Below are 20,302 nucleotides of genomic sequence, written 5' to 3'. Positions count from 1 at the left end.
AGGTTAAAAGCCTAGAATGGTAGTGTCTTCAATATTCATCATAAAGCAAATGGTCCTATTACATATATTTTGTGTGTTTCAATTTTTTTTTCAATGTATCATATATTGTTATTCAGTCATTTCAATTTTGTGACCCCATTCAGAATTTCTTGACAAAGATAATGGAGTGTGGTCATGTTTTTCTCCAGCTCATTTTACACATGAAGAAAGTGAGGCAAAAAGGGTTATGTGTCTTGCCCAGGATCATATAACTAGTAGATGTCTGAGCTCAAATTTGAACTTGGATCTTACTGACTCCAGGCCTGGCATTCGCTCCACCATGCCATCAACCTGCCCCCCTACTATATACCTTTTGTCTTTTGTACCTAACATCAATCCTATGAGATAAGGGCAGATAATTTTACCCCAATTTGGTGGGAGTGGAGAAGTGTTGGGAGGAGAGACATGCTTTATATCTGTAATTTCATTCATAATATGGTAAATTTCAGTGTAGAAACTCTCTCCATCAATTGAGACAGACAATTGTTTATAACAAGTCTTAAAGAATTGCTTGAGATAGTAAGAAATTAATAGACTTTCCTATTGTCACATGATGAGTAAACTATCAGATTTAAACTTAGGTGTTCCTGGCATTTAAAGCTATCCCTCTTTCTTAATTCTCTCTCCTCTATGGCAATGCAAACATTAGGACTAGTGGAATTATCTGAATTCCTTTAATTGTCACTTTAGTTCTTCAGCGTATTTTCTTGTATACTCAGTGTTAGAGATAAACAAGATTCTCCTTCATCCACTAAGACCTTTTCTCCATTTAAAAAAGTGAGTTTTTTTTGTCATAGGTAGTCAGTATGATTCAAAGGAAAAAAAACAAAACAAAATAAAATTGGTGGCAAATCTTTTTCCTTTGGGGATTTAATGACGCCCTCTCTTTGAGAGAGTCTTCTTCCCTGTCTCCATTTCCTTTATTCCTTCTGACAAGTATAAAAAAAACATTCCATGGAACTAGCTGAGAAAGGAATTTACCAGACCTTCCAGATGTGAATGACAATCCTGAGACAACTTTTAGAAAAACACCTAGTAAAAAGGGCACAGATGAGTTAGTGAATCAAGATTTCTCATTATTACTAGTTTCTAAACTTCAAACATGGGTGTTTCATAGATTTTATAAGTAGTGATAGTGGGGATGGTGAGACTGAGGTAAGTGGGATCCATCTAATTTTTTCCTTATAGAGAAGTACCCTTTAGAAACTTCCTCTACTTAAGAAGATTAGCAGTAGTGCTAGACACAGTGCCTGGCACGTAGAAGGCACATAATAAACATTTCTTGATTGAGTGATTGATTGGATGGATACTTGAGAAAACAACATGGCAAATGACTTACAGCTAGTAAATCAAACTAGTAAGGGACATTAACTTGAATTCAACTCTTCTAGTTCCAAAGCAGTCTCTCTCATCTACTTTGCTGTGTTCTTTCTCATTTCCATTACTCAAGAAGAAACTAAAGCTCAAAAGAGTTAAGGAAATTAATTTCTTAGTAAAATGCAAAGAATGAATTTGAATTTGGGACTTCTTACTCTAAATCTTGGGCTTTCCTCCCCTTTTCTTCCTCTTTCTTTCTTTCCCTTCCTTCCTTCTTTCAATCCTTCCTTTTTCCTTCCTTCCTTCTTTCCTCCCTCTTCCCCCTCTTTCTTTTTCTTTCTTTCCTTCTTTCTTTTTTGAGTGCATCTTGCTGCCTGGTTACTTCCGTTTTTTTTTCTTTCCTTCCTTTCTTCCTTCTTTCCTTCCTTCCTTTCTTTTTTCTTTCTTTTTCTCTCTTTTTCATTCTTTTCTTCTTTTTTTGCTACATCTTACTGCTTGGTTACCTCTGGTTTATCCAATTTTATCACCATGAGCGCAGAGCTGAACTCCCCTCTCTCTTCATATAAAAGCCAGGAACTGTCCCCAAGTTTCTAGGCACACTTATTTGATTCTTTTATGGTAACCTTTCACCATTGATTTAAGAGTTTTATTGCCCACTTTTTTGTTTTTCTCATCTTTTTACTGTTTGACCTTTTGAAAATCTTCTATAAAAATCATTAATACTTCAATTTTTTTCCTTTTTTAGTTTTACTCCCCCAGAGGTTTCAAGTTTCTTTACTCTCCCTCTTCTCCATCTTTGATTCAGCTGTAATTATTTGCATGTTAGTATTCCCCTTCTCTGATATCTATCTTCCATTTCCCTTTTCCTCATCCTCTATGACCTTTAACTCTATAACTGCATTGAAGTCTGTAAAGCATTTGGGACACAGGTTCCATGAAAAGTGATACATAAAAGAAAATTGCATTAGTGTATTGTGAGAGCATTGGCTTCCGCTGTTTGCTTTTCCCTGATGGGCTATTCTTGAAAGAAGCATCGGGATTTTTCTTTAATCATTTCCCCCTATTTTATTGTTTAGTTCCAGATATAGAGCATGGAACCTGTCACACACACACACACACACACACACACACACACACACACAGAGATTCAGAGGTGTCAAAATGTCATTTTGGGATGAAAAAAATGAAAAATTTAGACCTGTTTGAGTTTCTTGGTTTGTTTGCTTCTTCATTTTCAAAATTCCCCTAGAAAATAGATGAGGGACAATATGATATAGTAGATATGGAGTTTGCCTTGAAGTTGGGCAGATTGGCCTCTGACATATACTAGCTGTGTGACCCTGGACAAATTTCTTCTTCTCTCAATACCCACAGGCTATTCTCCTGGCCAATAAGTTATAGATGAGTTTCTGGGCTATTTCAATGGAGGGAGTTTTCACAGTTGGTATTCTTTACATTGAGAAATCAGAACTCTAAATCTTAAAATGGAGAGTGGGAAAAGGTTCTAAATCTGAATAATATGAACATTAAGGCTCAGGAAAGACATAGGTAACTTTTTAGTACTTCGAATAACTGCAAAAGTCCACCATTTTATACCTCTCCATCACAAAGAAGACAGGAGTGGGAAAAACCTTTATCACCTTCAAACCACCAGTAGCAAGATTGCATGAAGCTAGCTGAGCTTCGGGTAAGTCAAAAGCAAAGAAGAGACATTTCAAAAGTTTGTCATGGTGAATCAATGTGTTCGTCATGGGCTAAACAGTGGCAGCAGATACATGAAAACCTGACATTGATTTCTCTGTTACAAATGTTTCACAGATGTGAAAGTGTCTCCCAATAAAAAATGATAAGACAAAAATTAAATGCTAGTCTGCCTAAAGAGAAAAACCTAAAACACCTGCCTCAAGCACAAAGAGAGAAAAAGTAAAACAACTGTTTGGGTTTCACTGCCCCCAAAACTTCCTTTCTGAGATCTAATAGTTATTCCCTGTTACTTCTTATAGTTCAAGTGCAACTGAACCTTTTTGCACAAAATACATTAATTGTCATCTCTTTTTCAGAAGGCATGAGGACCAGTCATGTTTGTAACTTCTTTGACATTGTGATTTATGAGAGTCCACTATGTAATTCTCCCATTTCTCTGCTCATTACAGAACATTTCTTTAGATCAACCATGGGAGGCTGGGGAACCTGTTCCAAATGACTACCATCTGCCCCTCTCTCCAGCTTTGTTCTAGACATTCAGGTAAATTCTCCAAACACAACAAATGGAATGGAACCAGACTCACTGGTCTCTTAGCAGTTGGTGATAGACCCATGCTGGGCTTAGCTTACCTCTCTAAAGCAGACCAGAAGGCCATGAAAATAACAGGCTTTTCAGAGACAACCCCTTCTCACTCTAGAAAACTATGGGATAATCCTTAAGCCACTAGGCAAATACCCCACGATCCTCTGAAACAGTCTAACCTTTTTGATACCTAAGTTTAATATTTGTAACTTGGTCAAATGAATGGCTTAAAGAGAGGGTTTGAAGACATAAAGGGATTGATTCAGAAGAAATGGTTAATAAAAACCTTCAAAGTAATAATGTAAAGACTTTCTGCAATCTCCTTATTAGAATTCTAATGATAACCTCATGCTACTAGGTTAAGATATTCAGTTTGGGCCAAATATATGATTGTGACCAAAATTTAAAAAGGGGAGATGGAAAAAGATGCTCTGGTAACATCTTAACTTTTACATTTTTCAACAAGCCTTGTTAGAATAAAGCAACCTCAGTGGCAAGAAACTGGAAACTGAGTGGATGCCCATCAATTGGAGAATGGCTGAATAAATTATGGTATATGAATGTTATGGAATATTATTGTTCTGTAAGAAATGACCAGCAGGAGGATTTCAGAAAGGCCTGGAGAGACTTACAGGAACTGATGCTGAGTGAAATCAACAGAACCCGGAGAGTATTAAATATGGCCACAAAATTATAGTATGATCAATTCTGATGGATGTGGCTCTCTTCAACAACGAGATTATTCATACCAGTTCCAATTGTTCAGGAATGAAGAGAGCCATCTACACCTAGAGAGAAGACTGTGGGAATTGAGTGTGGATCACAACATAACATTCTCACTCTTTTTGTTGTTTCCTTGCATTTTATTTTGATTCTCTTTTTTTGTGTGTGTGTCACGATAATTGTATAAATATGTATACATATTTTAGATTTAACATATATCTCTACCATGTTTAACATGTATTGGATTACTTGCCATCTAGGGGAAGACCTGGGGGAGGGAAGGGGGGAAATTGGAACACAGGGTTTTCAAGGGCTAATGTTGAAGAATTGTCCACACATATGTTTTGAAAAATAAAAGGCTTTAATAAAAAAAGAATAAAGCAAATTTTGAATTCAGATATTAAATATAAAATAATATGGTAAAGTATTTCATGCGGTGTCTGGCATATAGTAGGTGCTATAAAAATGTTATTATTATTATTATTAAATTAAACCAGCAAAATATCAAAAACAGTAGCATCCATCTAAAATAAGATTGACTGTTATTTTTAGAAAAAAATGGTGTCACCTTAAGTAATCACAAGTGCCATTTCCCCATTCATGCTTTATTTATACTTTTCAAAGTTTGTTGCTTTTTAATCTCAATGATATTTGAGGAATTTATGGGGTGATTTTTTTTCAGTTTTGTTTCGATTTATAGGTTTTTTCCCCCTAAGAAAGTTTCCTTTTACTCAAATATATGCTAACAATTTAGGAGGTATCATATAATACTTTAGATATGAGACAACAACTCTTTGAAATCTATTTCTTTTGGGATTTAATATTTTGTAAATAGAGAAACAATGTGATATAGTGGATATAGGGACAGCATGAGTAGCTAGTTAGCATAGAGTCAGAATGACTTGGATTTCCAAGTTTAAATTCAACCTCAGACACATCCTGGCTATGTGGCCTTGTATAAGTCATTTAACCTTAATTGTCTCAGTTTCCTCACCTATAAAATGAAGTGAAAAAGGAAATTGTTAACCATTCCAGAAGTTTTGCCAAGAAAAATATGCTCACAAATAGTAAAACAGGATTGAAATGACTGAACAACTTGTGGGGGACAGCCTGAGAACAGAAAGACCTAGACTGAAGTCTCACATTGTCCATACTGGCCTTGAGACATTAAGCAATCTCTCAGTTCCTCACCAAACAACCTCAAAGAATACATATATTAGACATGTTGTTGACCTCCATTGATGTATACAATTTCCAATTGGATAAAATTGCATTAAAAAAAAAAAAACAAAAAACAAAACAAAAGGAAGAATGAAGTCCACTTAAATCAACACCTGCTGGAAGAAAAACTCAATAGAAACTTAAACTCAGGCAAAATAAGCTATGAAGTGTTAAGAAATAATACAGACTGATGCTTTCAGTTGGAATGCAATGGAATAATGAATATTCATTCAGAACTACAACAAAACTGAATTTACAAGAACTAATCCTACATGGTCATTTTAAATTCATTTCCAATTAAACACATAAATATATGCTAATGTAATTTTCAGGTAAAAACATAAACAGATGTCAAAACTGTTAAAGTTAAGGTATTCATACAATATTAATATTCTCACTTTGTTCCTACATAGCAAATAATAAAATTTATGTGTGGAGCTAACAATATCAAGAGAAAACTTTTCAACAAGTTTGCTTTATTATTTAAAAAAAAAAGTCTTGATTTTTGTATTTTCCAGGGTTCATTTGAACAAGAAATCATCTCTCTCTTTTTAAAGTAATTATGGAATTTTCAACGAGTCACTTAAAAATTCAGAAGGGATAGAGCCTACTGAGAATTAGAAAAATGGTACAATTTCTCAAACCTATTTTCCAGGAAGAGATGGAAAAAAATGCATTTTAAAGTTACCTCAATTCCCCATTACCTTCATCTATCATTAGAAAGCTATTCCATTGGATATGTTTAACATGATTATATATGTATAACCTACATGAGATGTCTTAGAGAAGTTAGAGGGAAGGGAGGAAGGGAGAAAATTTGGAACTCATAATTTAATAAAAATGAATGTTGAAAACAATCTCTACATGTAATTGGTAAAAATACAATATTATTATAAGCAGAAGAAGCATAACAACAACAACAAAAAGAAAAGAAGAACAAGAAGAAGAAAAGAAAGAAAGAGAGAGAGAGGAGGGGGAGGAGAAAGGAAGGAAGGAAGGAAGAAAGGAAGAAAGGAAGGAAGGAAAGAAGGAAGGTAGGAAGGAAGGAAGGGAAAGGAAGGAAGGAAGGAAGGAAGGAAGAAAGAAAGGAAGGGGAAAGAAGGAAGGAAGGGAAAGGAAGGAAGGAAGGAAGGAAAGAAGAAAGAAAGAAAGAAAGAAAGAAAGAAAGAAAGAAAGAAAGAAAGAAAAAGAAAAAAGAAAGAAAGAAAAAGAAAAAAAAAGAAAGAAAGAAAGAAGAAAGAAAGAAAGAAAGAAAGAAAGAAAAAAAAAAAGAAAGAAAGAAAAAGAAGGAAAAAAGGAAGGAAGGAAGGAAGAAAGAAAAAGAAAGAAAGAAAAAAAAAGAAAAAGAAAGGAAGGAAAAGGAAGGAAAGAAGGAAGGAAGAAAGGAAGAAAGAAAGAAAGGAAGAATGAAGGAAGGAAGAAAAAGAAATGCAAGAAAAGAAGAAAGGAAGGAAGGCAGGAAGGAAGGAAGGAAGGAAGGAAGGAAGGAAGGCAGGAAGGAAGGAAGGAAGGAAGGAAGGAAGAAAAAGAAATGCAAGAAAAGAAGAAAGGAAGGAAGGCAGGAAGGAAAGAAGGAAGGAAGAAAGAAGAAAGGAAGGAAGGAAGGAAGGAAGGAAAAGAAGAAAGGAAGGAAGGAAGGAAGGAAGGATGGAAGGAAGGAAGGAAGGAAGGAAGGAAGGAAGGAAGGAAGGGAGGGAGGGAAGGAGGGAGGAAGAAATTGTTAGGGGATTATTTTGATCAAAAGTTCAATTGATCAGTCATGTTCTCTTTACAATAGGATAATTGTGATGAGTTTGTGATGAGTACAGAATACATGCTTTTAGCCTTTTCTGATCTGATATTTGTCTCATTTTAGTAAGGGTAGCCATTATATCTGGACCATGTTCTGATTTATTTAAAAAATAAAAAGAATAGATTGGGAACAATTTAAAATCAGTTCAATTCATCAAGCATTTATTAAGTGTCTTATAATTAAGACACTGACAGATAAAAAAACTAAGAAGGAAATATTTGTCCTCAAGTACATTCTAACCTAAATGACTGAGGATGTTCCTTCTAGCTTCCAAATTTTATGAAATGATAGTCATATCTATTTGTTACTGCCAAAAACAACTCAGTGAAATTAGCTGTATTAATAATTATTGAGCTGATTTGAAACTTGGCCCCAGGAAAAAGTTACTCATTCAAGGTTATTGGGCATCATCAAAATAGCTCTTAAGCCATTAACAGATGTTGCCAGTATTTTCATGTACTGTAGGAATATGATATAAGAGATAGAGAGCTGGCTTTGAGGCTAGGGAGATCTATGTTCAAGTTCTGGTTGACACAAATGTACTAGTCATGCAAACCCAGGCAATTTCCCTACCTCTTGGTGTTCCTAAACAATTCTCTAAGTTTTACAAAAGGTACCAAAAACTGCGAACCTGTGTTGATTGAGGGAGTTTTTTTTACCCAGAATTTCTTTATAACAATGAAATGTAATAATAGGACCAGCTTCTGTCCCAATCCCTGATTATCAGAGAAAGGACAACATAAACAATTACACATAGAAGTCACTCCAACTGTCATTTTGACTATTAAAAATATACAAATTAACTATAAAGGACATATGAAGAAAGATGCTATCTGCATCCAGAGAAACTGATAAATAGATGTATAAAATAATTTTACACATACGTACATTTATATGTATGTATGTATGTGTGTGTATTTAAATACATATACATCTATTTCTAGGGAAGGGACTGGTGCAGAAAAAAAAACAATTTATATTACAACTCATATATTTGGAGGGAATTGTAAGTTGTATGTGGTAGATTTGCAATTTCATATGCAATCATCTTTTTTATTGTCCTCTTATGGAAATGCTTGTTTTATTTCATGAATTGAAAATTAAATAAACTAAAAAAAAAATCAAGTTGTTCAGTAAATGCAAAATCAATGAATGAATAAATGAAGAAGGTAAGTATGGCCAGAGGAGAGATATTTGGTCAGAAAAAAATAAAGAAACGAAGTAGGAATAGCATCCAATGACATAGAGAGATAGCTGCATTTGCCATGAGGCCACAGGCTGCTGTTTCAAGGGAAATACCCCTGAATAAAAACTTCACTTCCTCCTCTACTCTCAACCCTTCATGCCTTCACCCCCTTAATTCTCACTCATGGTACTAATTACATTTGATGCCTTCCTCTACCAGGTATATAGTTTCCAGCAAGTTGGCCACCATTCCTAGCTCAAGTATTAGTCATTGGATTTAAATTTGTAAAATTCAAGTGTCTGTAAATTTCCTTGGAGTTCTTTAGGATTACAAACCTTCATATCCCTTTTCAAATATTTTTATTATCTTCTTTTTCTGGTTATACATATATATTAATTTTAATACACATTTATTTATGAAATATGTTGGGAGAGAGAAATCAGAACAAAAGAGAAAAACCATGAGAGGAAAAAACAGAAAAAAAATGAACATAGTATGTGTTGATTTACATTCAGTCTCCTTAGATCTTTTTCTGGATGCAGATGGCATTGTCTATCCAAAGTTTATTGGGATTGTCTTGGATCACTGAACCAAAGAAGAATCAAGTCTTTCATAGTTGATCATCACATCTTTTTGCTGTTGTTATGTACAATGTATTCCTGATTCTACTTGTTTTGCTCAGCAACAGTTCATGTAAATCTTTCCAGGCCTTTCTAAAATCAGCTTATCGTTTTTATAGAACAAATATATTTCATTACTACAACTTGCTCAGCCATTTCCCAAATGATGGACATCTACTCATTTTTCAATTCTTTGCCAATCTAAAAAAGATCTTCAACAAACATTTTTGCACATGTGGGTTCTTTCCCTTCCTTTATAATTTCCTTGGGATACAGACCACTGCTGAATCAAAAGGTACAGTTTTTACAGTTTTACAGCCTAGTTTCAAAGTGCTCGCCAGAACGATTACATCATTTCACAACTCCACCAAAAATACAAGTGTCCCAGTTTTCCCAGTTCCCCTCCAAAATTATCATTATCTTTCCCTGTCATTTTAGTAATCTAAAAGGTATGATATGGTAGCTCAGAGTTTGCATTTCTCTAATCAAGACTGAGAGTAATTTTTCATTTGACTATAGATGGCTTTAATTTCATCATTTTAAAATTGTCTATTCATATCCTTTGACCATTTATCAATTGGGAAATGACTTGTATTCTTATAAATTTGACACATTTCTTTATATTTTAGAAATGAGACCTTTATTAGAAACACTAGCTGTGTAAAATTTTTTCTCAGCTTCGTACTTGCCTTTTTGTTTTGTTTGTGCAAAACCTTTTTAATTAAATGTAATCAAAACTATCTATTTTGCACATCCTAATATTCTATAGCAAATCTTCATATCTCAAAGCCATAAATCTCTTGTGAAGATGGAGTTAGCATTCTGGATGCTTTAGAATCAGCCAGAATCAGGATAAGCAAAAAGTCCTTGGTCTTTAGGGGTAAAAGTGAAGGGGATGGACACAAGCTCTCCACAACCTCCCTTCTCCTCGTCCACCACAAAAGTGATTCTAGCTTGTCTTACTCCATTCCCTAGTCCCTCCTACAATTCTCTGTATACACCAAAAAATCAAGCCAGCACAGAATAGTGAGAACAGCCATTTTCCAAGCCTATGCTAATATTGTCCAATAAGTAATTAGCCTTAAGTGCTCTGTTGTCCGATTCCAGTGCACCTACTCAGTTTCAGCTCTTTACAATTTCTAATAATGAAATAGCAGGTCCCATAAGAGTGATAGGAAAGGTACTCTTGCACTCCTCAATCTCTTCTAATTAAACCTCTTAAAACTTTCATGGGTCTGAGTGCAAATTATGCAACGCATGAAGAATCAGAGCATTATAAATTGCAGCATTATAGATGCATTTATATCTGCTTAACTTCAGTTGGTCACATCCTGGCTCTCTACGTAAGAGATAGGGTACAAGAGACTTTGCAAGTTTTGCATATGTTTTAAGGTCCTCCTATTTCAGTAAGCTGTATTTGCTTCTGTTTTGACTTTTTTTCTTTTGCTTTCAATTGTCTAGCTTGCATTCTTCATCCTAACTTCGAATGCCATTACTATGCCTTCATGGAACCTATAATTTCCCTGGAGGTAGCATGGACTAATAAAAAGAACATTGTTTCTGGAACTCAGAAGACCTATGTTTGAGTCTTAGTTCCTCTATTCATTAACTAGGAAAGGGAAGTGAAGAAGCATTTATTGGATACTCATTATGTTCTCAGTACTATGGTTTTGTTGTTCAGTAGTTTTCAGTCATGTCTGACTCTTTATGACCCCATCTGGGTTTTTGTGGCTGGGATACTGGAATGGCTTGTCATTTCCATCTCCCTTAAATTTTACAGATGAGGAAACTGAGGAAAACAGAGTTAAGTGACTTGTCCAGGATTACATAAATGTCTGAGGGCAGATTTAAATTCAGAAAAATAGACTTTAAACCCAGCACCCTATCCCCTGTAACATTTAGCTGTCTCTATTCTGGACCCTATTCTAAGTAATTTACAAATTTTTTTTGAACGTCTCTTCTCTGAACTTTAGTTTCCTTATTTGTAAAACAGAAAAACAGAATGGTCATAAGGAAAATTTTTTCTAAACCTCTGAACACTAAATAAATGTAGGTGATTATTTCATTAACTGTTTTTGTTTGTCTTTATGGCTCTCCAATGATCTATATTCCATTCAATTAACCAACATTTGATCACCTCACCCCTGCCCATGGCTCAACATAACAAGAAAAGAGGGAGAAGAGGCTGTCTGAAACTTTTTGTGGCCTGGTAAAATGATTATACCTATTTGTAAGATGAGGACATTTATGTTAGGAGATAATAGGTTCACTAATAGCAGGGATGGTGAATAGCTCTTGCAAAAGCAGAGTTTCCTGGGCACATCTGTGCAAAGATGATTAAAGAAATCTCTTAATCCTGATAAATTACCATTTGGTCTTCAGCATGCCCTACATGGATTTGATGACATCTTTTCATCTGACTTTAGAGTGTCTTGTGATTCAAAATGGCTCTAATTTTCACATGGTGAACGGTTGCCTCTGAAAAATGAAGAAAGGTGATCTTGATGACTCCCTTTGATGCCTTTGGTTATAATGGATGATTATTTTGGGTTCAGTTACTAACCCGAGTGGGAGGCCCTGCTTTGTAGTGAACATTAACTTTCCCCGAAAGGTCTTTCTCAGATGATATGGTACCCTTTATCTCAATCACAGAGTTTTCAGTGTCTTACTTGACTGAAGCTGGATCTTATGACAAGTTTGCTAAGGCAGCCGGGACATGGCTGACCTGCTTATCTTAGTTACCCTTAAGATGGAAACCAGTTGCTAGAGTTAAATCCAAAGGATTACAATCTTTTTTTAATTATGACTATTAGAAATGAGATTGCTGGTGAGGTAGTTCAACTGACCTGTGGTTTTGACCTTGACTTTGGCCCAGACTAAAATAAATCATTCAATTAGTATGTATTTATGGAATACCTACTATGTGTTAAGTTCTGGGAATAAAAGTAATATGAAAAAATAATTCCTACTCACAATGAGATTATATTCTAATGGAAGAGACAAGTAGACATAAAAATATATACAGTATAAAAGTAAAGTTAAATACAAATGTATAGGAATTAGAGAAAGTATGTAGGGCAGTGGGTATTTAGTTGCAAAACACCATCTTTTCCTCTTTGGTCCTCAGTTTCTTTATCTGTAAAATGAAGAGACTGGTTTAGAAGATCTCTAAGGCCCTTTCTGCTTCTAAAATTCTTTAATCTTATAATTTTAATCACAAATCCTAAATTTTATTATTAATTAAATGTATGCTTCATTATCATTGTGCATATCCAGTGCTAAAACAGACATTTCTTTTCAGAATTATTATTGCACTTACATAGGCAACAAAGCGATGCATCTTGCAGTTAATTATCTGGTGTATATAAGTTTTGCCCTCTAATACCTAAACAACGTAATAAATTCATAGAGGGCAGGTATTGTTTTTTATACTTCTGGCTTCCCATAGAACCTAACAATGGATGACAAACCCTCCACAAATATATTTATTTTAAAATATTTGGCATCATAAAGTGAAGCATCTGATTTTAAAAGTTTTACTTTCCATCCAGATGTTTTTCTGTGTCATAGAAACAATGTGTGTGGTCTTCAAAAAGTCAGAAAATTAGTCAGAAAATTGTTTTTGGATTTAGCTATAAGAGCTTACCCATCATTTCTTTTCAGCAAGTTGACCATTGGAAGAATTTCCTAAATCAACTAGTTGTTTTAATATTGGGTGTATAAAATCAACAAGAAACAAAAAAAGTAAATCCTGTTTTTTAAAATGAACAAATTAAATTGTTATTGGCTTTTATGTTTATTTTAGAAATATATATACAAAATATATGTATATTTTTATTATATCATATACCATCATATCATATCTTATTATATTAGAACATTAGAATATTAGAACATATTATATCCCATGGTTGAACATGGTGGCACTCATCTGTAATTTCTGCTACCTGGTAAATTGAGGCAGATGGAATACTTGAGCTCAGGTACCTAAGCTACTGCATGCTAAGGTGATTGGTGTCCATAGTAAATCTGGCAAGCCCTCAAGGGTAGAAGGCTTCTCTGACTCAAAGCGTGACCATCACATTTGGACTCAACATCCCAACTCGATTTGTTTCATAAGGAAGGAAAAATGCCACCAAAGAAAGCAAGAGAGAAAGATTAGCTAGATCAGAACAAACACAGAAAATGTCTAGGCTGGAAACTACATCATTTCTAGGGCACTGATACATACCTGAAAGAAGGGAAATTATTAAATGACTCCAAAAAATTACAGGGGTCATCACTGCCAAATGAGCAAGCTATATGGGGGGGGGGAAGTCTAGCTGTCAAGTCACATGAAAAAAACCAGAGAGTTTTGATAAACTCAATATTGTGAAGTGATAGCCAAATAGGCAAATGCGATCTTAGTCTGTACTAATAGAAGTATAATCTACTGAACAAGGGTATTGATGGTACAATTATACTTTTTCTCATCAGCAAACTTTGGTAATATTAAATTAACTTCTGAATATTTTAGAAGGAAAGGTATGTTTAATTTTGTCTACAGGAACCATAACAAGATGGCAGTGGGACTCAACTGCATTGGGAAAGGATCAATTGTGAAAACCAAGGATGTTTGCCCTAGAGAAGAGATTTGTTGTGGATATCTTCTCTACCTTCAAATACCTTAAGCATATGGAAAAGAAATTAGACTTAAGTTGTTTGACCTCAGAAGACAAAACTACAATCAACAAGTTATATGCATGGCACATTCTATATAGTAGATGTGTCTTTCTATATAGCTATCTATCTGATGGATATTTTTGAAGGAATGTAAATAAAAGTTATATATATATATATATATATATATATATATATATATCATATATATTATACATGTTTTACATAATCTAAAAGTTACATATCTATTTTCTATCAACTTGAAAAATTTGATGCCAATCCAAAAATAAGCAAACTGAAAATAAAAAGGGCTACTTTCTAGGTAACAAGAGAATGTTGGAGAAAAGGCCTATTTTTGTGTGTGTGTGAGAATAGAATGGAGATTCATTCTGGTAGCAGTTGTATGATATAAGCTCTTTCAGCCTTATAATTCTTTGGTTGTACATTTCACAGTCTTAAGGAAATGACCTTTGTCTCAGTTTCCTCACTGGAAAAGTGGGAGAAATAATAGGAAAATGGATCTAAATTTGTCTTTTACATAACTGAGTATCATGAGGATTACTAATGTCTGGATAATAGCTGTTACATACTAAGTTTCTCAGAGATTATAAAATAAAGCCTTTTAAAATAGAAACATCGTATTTGGTTTGATTCACCAATAACTTAGAAGCAGCTGCAGGCAATTTTTTTTTCATATGTTCCAAAAGGGGAAAAAAAAGTATATCTCTCTCTTTGGCCTAAGAGGGAGTATGGAAAATTTCAACCCCAAAGGATAGTGTTTTGGAAAGTTGCAATGAAGTGAAAACTGGGGGTTATAATAAAAAAAGTCTTCCTAGCCTAACTACAGCTTACACTAGAGTGAATACCATAATGTACATTGTGGTACTCGGCTTAATTTACTCTGTAATTGTACCACACAAGCAAACTAGAATCTTGCGAAGAGAAGAGTGATGGCTTTTTAAATGAATAGCTAGTAGGAAAGTATTGACAAAGGCTATTTGTCAGCAGAAAAGAGGTAGGAGATAGCTCGATCTATTCTCTCTTCCTATTCCTTTACAAGCTATTCATTTAAGAGGAATTCACTGTTGTTATCTCATGGAATTTACTTGTCAGATGGTACAATTATGGTTATTTTGCCCAGTCAATTTTCAGTTATATAATCACACATTCTTGGAGAGAATGCAATGGGAAATTGTCTCAGAAGAATAACTTTCAGGTGCTAGTCTGACTCTGGTGGCTTCTTCACTGCCCACATGGTTAATTTTCATCACTAATGTTTCAGTTTTCACCCAGATTTGACAATCATTCATGAAAAGAAACTGCTTGAGGTGAGATTATTGGTAAAAAAAAAAAAAAAAAAGATTAATTCAAATTTATCTTTTTAATGGGTATGAACTGTTTTCATTTTTGCCTTTTATTCCCCAAATTTTTAGCACAGTGCATCTGGCATGTAGTAAGCATTTAGTAAATGCCTACTAAATTGAACAACATTTTAAATAAATGTGGCACAACACATATGTCCACATGGAGACATCATTTCCTTACCAGTCATCATATTGCAAGGGCATTCTCTTATCTTTCAAAACCAAACAGCATAGTAGATGGTCACAAGTATATTGACATTCTGAATATATAGCACTTCACAGCTATATATTCAGAGTCAAGCCATTTTATCTTCAGCCCTAACTTTCCTCATTTAGATAATGAATATTTTAAAAATTATCTTTATGTATATGTGGAAAAAATAAAATGCTATCAAAAATAAATATGAAAGACATATTTTATAAAGAGAAAATGAAGTTTTGGACTACATGACCCCTAAGTCTTCTAATTCCAATATCTTATGATTTGAGAAATTTCTCTTTTGCTAGGGCCTTCAAAAGAGTTAATTTCATTTCACATGTCCTATTTCTAGGGGTTCTAGACTTTGCACCTTTCATGATATTATTCTAATTCTATCCTTTAAATTTATAATTCTCTACAAAACCTACCCAAATTAGTGCAGCAGAAACTGAGCTCTCTTTTCAGAACTAATTTGGAATTAATCTATAAGGAGCCCAAAACACTCTTTTCTAGCCATCACTATCATATAAGTGTTGTCTTCTTCATTATAGTAGAATATAAACTTTGATGCCCAGGTATGTCTTACTTCTTTGTATGTATGCCCAATTCATAAAATAATCAGGGATGTTTTAAATGCTTTAATCATTTTTTTCATTCATTTAAACAATCATTCTTACAATTAATGTTTCTTGGTATTCCTAACTCTACTACCAGCTTCTTTAGGACAGGGGCTATATCTTTATACATTTATTTGTATCATAGCATCCATACTGAGCACACTGTGGACCCCCAATAAAAATGCAACTTTTTCCTTCACTTATATGAGAGGATGTCAGGATAGAATGATCAGTTGGTTCATGCTGTATTTTCAAGTATTCTCTGGGACTGAAAGTACAATTGGCACACTGGGATTTTTAAGAACACAGCCCCTGATTTGCTGCACAAGGAAAGAGACTGGGCTAAGAAGAAAGCCAGAAGGGGAGAGCAGCTGGACTAAAGTCATATGTATAGAGAGTACATCTGTCCTGGAGGCAATACAATTTCAAAAGGAATGAGTGATTGGTTCTCAATATATCTAAAGGAGGAAAAGATACTGAATGGTTTTAAAAAAAATTCATGGACATCATTACAGCTAAAAATAAATGATCCAGAGGACATCAATAATTCCTAAACCATATGCTTACTTTCTCAATTCTACAAAATATTTACGAGAATACACAAATAGGGCACCCTTGATTAAAATGTGAAAATCAGTTAATCAACAAGTAAATGCCTATTATGTTCCAGTTATTGTACTAGAACTATATGTACTAAACCAAGCAAGTCTTTTCTCTCAAAGAATTTTCATTCTACTGAGGGGATTTAACATGTTCTTGTTTTTTGTTTGCTTGTTATTTTTTTTTTGGAGGGAAGGATTGGGTATCCTTATCTCATTCAGACTGAAAAGACTATAGTGATTGCTTATGGGTCTGATCCCAATATTTATTGACAGAAGCTTTGACACACTCCATTTCAAAGTTGGACTGGCTTGTCCCTCGTTAGGCAGTCTGGTGGCCCCCCCATTCCTGGAAGCTCATCATATTGATGTCAGACTTATTCTGAACATTCAATTGACATAAGACACTGAAGTTTAAACCACCTGAGCTAAAGTGATTTACCTATCCAAAGCAGGTACCACAGATGTTTTCTGTAACTCTTGGTATACATGTTCACAAATGACATAAAATACATACAAAATAAATATTAAAATTATGGAGGAAGGGGCATTAACATCTAAAAAAACCGGGATATGTCTCATATAGGACGCAACAATTGGGGTTAGCCTTAAAGGAACATGGAGATATAAAGAGATGGAGGTAAAGAAGAACCTCAAACGATGTTCATTGTATGCAAAGACATAGAGGCAAGAGGATAATAGTATTGTCAACACTAATAATGAAGATAGAAGGAGGGAATAGTTTTAGAGAAGAATAGTGAGTTTCGTTTTGAACATATTGAGTTTAAGATGCCCATGGGAGTTTCAAATGGAAATATCCAGCAGGCAATTGGAAATGTGGGATGGGAGCTTGAGAGAGACGAGAACTGAAAAAATAGTTTCATACTTATATACTGATGAATTGTCAAGAAAGGGTAGGGAGAAGAAAAGAGCAGCCAAGATAAATTCTGGAGTACATTCATGTATGAATGCAGGACATACATTATGATCCCTCAAAGAAGAAAGAGAGGGATTTGTCAGATAAGTAGAAAGAGAAAAATGATACAGAAATGACATGAAAGCTAGAGGAGGAAGAGTATCCAAAAGGAAGAAAGTGGTCAATAAATGTTAAGAAGTGAATAAATAGGCTTTAATAGTCAACTGATTTCTGTGTTCATACAACTTAATAAAGCAACAGAGAATACAAGAACTCATAATTATCATATATTGACCATAAAATTATAGATTTATTTAATTTGATAAGGTAAAATGCTGTCTTGAAAGTTCTCCTTCAACAAGGTGTTACCCATTAATATGTTAAAAAGATCCAAGGTTTCTTGAAAATGTAAATACTGAAATCATTGTTTGATGACCTAATAAGAACTACTAAATATATTATAAAATTGGGTGACTGCTGCTCACTGAAGGCATTAAGGTTCTCTGTAGATATCCAGGTATTTTGGAAGTTCTAGTTGCAAGTGACATTGTGCTGATCACATCAAGGGTTGTAATACTGTACAGCCTGCTGAATGACATCTACCATCACTCAAAAGCACTTGGCCTAACTATCTACAAAGGAAGTAGTGAGATGGCTCAGTGGATAGCCCATTGGACCTGAAATCAGGAAGATTGGAGTTCAAATCTAGCCTCAGACTCTTGTTGGCAATGTGGCCTTGGGGAAGTCATTTAAACTGGCTTGTCTCAGCTTTCTCATCTGCAAAATGACCAGGAGAAGAAAATAGCAAATCACTTCAGCCTCTCTGCCAAGAAAACTCCAAGTGGGTTCACAAAGAGTTGGATATATAATTGAGCAACAACAACAAAGTCCATGAAGAATGCCTGAGTGTATTCCTACAGTAAAAAGAATACAAACTAGAGTCTCAAGTTTAACCCCTAGAACTTACATCTTTGTGATCTTGGGCAGGTCCTTAATTTTCCTGAATATCAGTTTGTTCAACTACAAATTAGTAGGGCAAGACTAAATGGAGTCTGAATTCCCTTTCTACTCTCGATGTCTATTGTCCATACCAAAATAAGATTAGATTAGATTAAAATAAGATGCCAATTAGAAGGAAAATGATAGATATGGTCCACCAGTGAATATATCTTGAGCAAACACCACACTAGAATTAAATTGGAAGAAGAAAGTCAAGTAAATTGCACTTGAAAAATTGCATAGCCATGACATGACATGATCCATTGGAAAAAATATCAATATCCTTTCAATGATATTATATATTATTATTTTTATGATAATATCTGATTTTATATAGTACTGAAAAGTTTACAATCATTTACATATAGTAGTATCTTATGCCGATGAGAAAACTAAGACCAAGAGAGGTTAAACTATTTGTTCATGAATATACAATTAAGTCCAGTGACAGGATTTGAACCCAGGCCTTTCCGACCCTAATTCCAAAATTCTATCCATACTGCCTTTTTGTGGCTATTAATCATGGAATGTCACTATCTTCAAAGGATCAAAACTATGGGTCATCTAAAGGGTAATGGAAGAATGCACAGGAGTGGAGCATGGGGAAGGATAGAGAGGCTATAATACATTACCCACAATGAATTATGCACAGAGAGTAACATAAGAGATATCATTGAAGAGCCGTATGCCTGGAAAAAAAAAAAGCAAATGGATCAGTTATAGAGTGAGAATGAAGGATAACAGATGGATACTCTGAGTGCTCTATTGACACCCATGTCATGTTATAAGACCTAATGGAAGTTCCTCAAGACACTTTGTTGCACCTCTGTGGTAGACTTACAGGAAGACACGGATGAGAGTTGTGCAGAATGGATAGCTTGTCATTCACACCATTGGACAGAACATTTTTATGGATGAAATCATAATTCTATCTAAGTATACTAAGACTGCATCTGACACCCAAATACCTATTTGCTTGGTTAACTCAGCAAAAGGGAAAAAAAATTGGTGAATCCAGATGTTTGCCACTGGAATAAAGAATAAAAACCCTTCCCAAAATATTGTTTTGAGAAGGATTCCTTCTTCTTACTTTTGTTTTCCAAAATGGCAAGATGGTCTTATTAGCTGTAACATACAGTAGATCTTGGGCAGCTGTGATTTTCCTGTTCAGAAACCAAACCACACTAGGGGTCTTGGGGAATTCAGCAGGAGTCTTATTGACTGCCCATTAGAATCACTTGCAAAAGATTTCCTGTCATTGCCCATTCACTCTCGAAATCACATTCTCGATTTCACTATAGAGCGAGGGAGATGGAGTTGTTCTCTTCATTAGAATCTCAAATGTCCTGGGAAAAGAACAGAGCTGCTGTGCCTAACGCACCTTGGCTCGGACTCCTTTCATTTCATTCTTTGCCTATTTATTTCTCAGACTGCCCCCTTTCTTGTTTGAGGTCCCACAGCGTTCTTCTTTACTCTTAATGGCTTCCTGCCTAATGCGGCTGCAGACAAAGCTTCTTTTGTGTTAACTGTCAAGCAGCTTCTTTTGACTTTGCCCATGTCATTTTCTTTCATTTTATGTGTTCTGGACAAATATGAAGAGCCTGATGGAAATTTTATTAGTCCTCTTCATTATTTTAAAACAGCAATTAAGACACCAACCAGAAACCTCTGGTGTTCTCTTAGAAACAAGCCCATCTTATTCAGTCAGCCTTCTCTTATAATTTAATTATGGAAGCTTGATATCATTTTGGTTTCCATGCAGCA

The sequence above is a fragment of the Sarcophilus harrisii genome, chromosome 5 (genome assembly GCF_902635505.1).
Source record: "Sarcophilus harrisii chromosome 5, mSarHar1.11, whole genome shotgun sequence".
Taxonomy (NCBI): Eukaryota; Metazoa; Chordata; class Mammalia; order Dasyuromorphia; family Dasyuridae; genus Sarcophilus; species Sarcophilus harrisii.
This window is presented reverse-complemented; position numbering follows the sequence as displayed.